This window comes from Furipterus horrens, unplaced genomic scaffold, assembly GCF_987537825.1.
Source record: "Furipterus horrens unplaced genomic scaffold, mFurHor1.1.pri manual_scaffold_1, whole genome shotgun sequence".
Lineage (NCBI taxonomy): Eukaryota > Metazoa > Chordata > Mammalia > Chiroptera > Furipteridae > Furipterus > Furipterus horrens.
This window is the reverse complement of record NW_028327171.1, coordinates 9,417,642-9,421,572: the sequence shown is the minus strand read 5'-3', so window position 1 is coordinate 9,421,572 and position 3,931 is coordinate 9,417,642. Positions and strand designations below refer to the sequence as shown.

At 56.9% G+C, this 3,931-nt stretch overlaps 1 long non-coding RNA gene across 1 annotated transcript; it reads right to left on the bottom strand.

Moving 5' to 3' along the window:
• Positions 1-229: 229 nt before the first annotated feature.
• On the bottom strand, positions 230-3,704 carry LOC150020622 (uncharacterized). Its single transcript, XR_016510181.1, has 3 exons — positions 3,644-3,704; positions 2,033-2,082; positions 230-954 (listed from the first exon to the last, which is right to left on the bottom strand). It is a non-coding gene; the product is annotated as an uncharacterized LOC150020622 (long non-coding RNA).
• Positions 3,705-3,931: the final 227 nt, after the last annotated feature.

Here is a 3,931-nt window from a genome sequence, read left to right as displayed (position 1 = left end):
TCCTTGAAATAAATTCTCTCTCTCTCTCTCTCTCTCTCTCTCTCTCTCTCTCTCTATATATATATATATATATATATATATATATATATATATCCTGTTGATTTTGTTTCTCTGGAGAGCCCCAGTACAGATGTCTTTACTGAATCAATGTGACAACATGAATGTTCTCTCGCTGGTGGATGGGAGGACAATCCTGGCCTCTGACGCAGGTCTTACGTGCAGGTGCTGCTAATCTAGCAAGATCTGTAATGAAACCAAGGGCACAGCAGCCCCAGAAACACACAGAGGGGATGTGGAGACAGGAGCATCCAGACATAGATGACAGACCTCCCCGTGGGGCCAAGTTCTGGATCCAAGCTGACTGCAAATACATGTGCTTGTGGCAGCAGCTGACAGGACAGGGCATGGTGACGACTCTGCATTGGAGGGCTGACCCCAGGCTACTTCCACTCCAGGTAACTGAGGTCCTGGGGCCCAACCTAACTCACGTCCACTTTCCATCGACTGCTCCCAAGCAGGCAGGCCCAGAGCCACTCACAACAGCTTTACACGTTCAGTTCTCTCTCTGGTTTATAGACATTCTCCCTCTAAGTAACCGCACCCACAAAGTCCCTTCCGGGGACCTTCTGTGATTAGCTGAATAATGACCCCATCCCCCAAAAAGAAGATGTTCCTGTCCTAATTCCTAGAAACTATGAATGACACTTTACATGGCAAAGAAGAACTTGGCTCATGTGATGGAATCAAGATGGGGAAATTGTCCTGGACTCTCCACATGGACCCTAAATGTGATCACTAGGGTCCTTAAGGTGGGCAGAGGGAGATTATCTCATACAGAGGAGGGGACTGTGACAAGGAGGAGCACTGATTTGAGACTTCCAGCCTCCAGAAATTTGTTTCCGTTGCTTTAAGCCACCAAGTTTGTAGCCATTGCTTCTGGCATCCACAGGTACCCTAAGAGAAAAGATGAGCTTCCTGGGACCAGGGGTCAGTCAAGCTTCCAGCACTGACTGACACCTACGATGTCATGAGCACCTGGCTGTGGGGACTCCCAGGGAACTGCTGTGGGGCAGCTGAGGGGGAGCCTGGGTCTCCAGCATCAAGCCGCAGCTTCTTGCTTCCACATCTGCACCCAGAGCTTCAAGTCCCCATAGTAATACAAGTCCTACTTGGTCCCCAGGTGGGCCCAGATATTCCTCCAGTGGGTTTCTCTCTCCACTCCCTCCCCACACTGCAGTCTGTTTTTTCCATTTGTCTTAAAACTCGGTTTTTGTAACGCACGCATTAACTCAGCTGCTTCATGAAGGACACCTTCTAACTCCCCACTTCACAAATGGGAAAGTGCAGGCACACAGGGCTCATGTAACTTGCCTGAGGTCACACAGCTCCCGAACCGCAGAGCTGGGATTGGAAGCCAGCGTGCACTTCTCAGGCTGAGGTTTCTGGGGTTGGTCTTGGTCCCACTGCTGGGGGTGCCCCTCCTCCCATGGCCCCAGTCCTCCTTGATGTCCCTGCACTTCACTGCCTGCTCCATGAACAGTATGTTTCCTCCGCCAGAGTCCCCGCTCTTGGGTGATCCTGGCTGCAACAGTACTTGGCCTTCTAGGTCTGCGACTAGGGGGGGCTGCCCAGGAGGCAGAGCTTGGGGCCTCCCTCACTAGCCTCTGCTCCTGCCAGCTCTGCTTTGTCGGCTCCTTCAAGCCCCCCCCCCCCCCCCCCCCCCCCCCCCGCCATGGAGCAGTGCCCCGACTGCATTGAAAGTCACCTTCTCTTCCTAGATCCCCAAGGGGGATTCTCCATTCCCCAGGATCCTTTCCTTTCCCACAGCCGCTGAGATTGCAGGTGGGGTCCAAGCGTCCCCACTGGGCATCCCTGAGGGGCAGAGTAGGAATTTCCGCGGTAGCGGGGGAGTAAAGCGTCAGCCAATCAGCGCAGCGTTTCCAATCAAAAGCATCCCAGGGATTTGAGGGCGGGGCTGGACGCGGCCAGGTAGGAGAGGTAGGGTTCACCCAGCCCGGCCCTCCAGCCTCACCTGCGGGTGACCTTGAGGCTGGACCTCTCCAAACTGTCTTCCTCTGCCAGCTGCTGCCAACCCATGAAGAGAAGAAACAAGGCCACCGAAATCACGTCCCGTTCAGCCCCTATGGGCCTGATTATACGCCCCGCCCGGCATACCTGGCTACATTTCCTCAAGCTCGGGTATTGGACAGAGCTGGTTTTCTGGCTCCAGATATGGGGTGAGTCCTGAGACATCCCTCCCCCACCGATCTGATTTATACCCACGCCCTGCTCTCCTAGCCAAACCTTATCTTTTCTTCCGGTACCATCTCCCGGTCTCCTCCACGACGACTTCCCTTGCCTCCCCCTCCATCCCCACCCCAGTTCAGATTGTCCGCGCGCTCACTGGACACATGAAAAGACCTCTGGCACTGCTCTCCAAGGCTAAAAGGGAGGGCTGTCCCGCTTGGTCTCTTTAAATCCTCCACACCAATCTCCCAGCCTGACCTGGAGGGGTGGAGCCCTGGGGTGGAGAAGCGGGAGTCCACCACCGTCTTGGCAGCCAGCCCCCCACCCCAGCCCCGTCTGTCCTCTTCTGCAGCCCGTGTCCCATCTCTCAGTCCCCTCCTTTTGCTCCTTCATCTGTCTGCTCTTGTCACCACTGGAATGTTAGTTTCCACAGGGCAGAGCTTCTGCCTTTTTAAAAGCTTTTAGGCTCGGACTCACGGAGGACCTGGCAGGACCTGGCCGGCAGTAATTGTGCACTAAATCCTTATGTGGAAGGTGGCTGCGGTCAGGGGTGCCCTCCCCCCTTGGCTCCGACCTCACCTTACAGCTGGCCCCTCCTGGCCCCCAGAGGCCGGCCTCTGCCTCTGAATCAGCCTGGACGTTAAGACACACTCATCCAGACCTGGGCTGTGTGCCTTGGAATCCAGGCCCTTCCTGGCATCCTCTGCGGTGAGGGCAGCCTATTCCCTCGTGGCCCCACTTCCCTCACTTCATTGGCATCTGCCTGATCGCGCGGGCAGGGGTTGGGGAGCGCTGATTCAGCCGGGCCAAGCAGGGAAGAGACCCGGAGGCTCAGGAAGGATAGGGGAAGGGAGCAAACAGCGCGTTTAATTGCGCTCTGCGGGTCTGTGTAGCCCTTTCCAGACCAGGAAACTTGAGTGCCAGGTCTCGCCAAGTTGGAGAAGCAAAGATTATGTGTTTTCCGCGGCGGGTTTAGTATGAAAACAGCCCACGACCCCTACAGGGTCGAAGAGCAAAGCGAGGGGGCCGGAGCGGGAAACCTAGGACCGGACTGGACGGTAGAGCCTGCCTGCCTGTCTTCCGTCCTTTCTTCATTCATTCACTCGTTCCTGAACAGATGTAGCTCTCCCACTTCACCTAAGAGCTGGAAATACAGCGGGCGGTCGGAGGGATGGAGGGAGGAAGCCTAGGGCGGGGACACTTGGGCCAAAGGGTCGAACCCGGAGCTTGGAGGGCCGGACATTCTCCGCAACGTTGCGGGACAGCACTTAGCCTTCCAAGGCCCCTCCACCGCGCCCTTGGCACCACGCTTGTACCACGCTCCCCCCAACTTTCCGGGCACCTACAGCACCCAGGCCCATGGCCCTGTGCCCAACGGGGCTCAATCTGCACCCACCCGAAAAGGGCTTAACTTTCTGGAGCCCGTGGCCGAGCTTCCGTTCAGAGGAGCCATCAACCAGTGGGGGTGGGTCCAGGGGCGGGGCGGGGGTGGGGCCAGGGGCGGGGCGAAGGTGGGGCCAAGGTCAGACCAGATTCGGACTTGCTTCACTTAAGTTAGAGCTGGCTTCCCGCTGCCCGAAGGTTCCCGCTGTCCGAAGGTTCCTGGCCTGAAGGCTTCCCCGGCCCGTAGGCTCCCGCCGTCTGAGGTCTTCGCTTCTATCATGACGCAGAGAAGGTAAGAGGC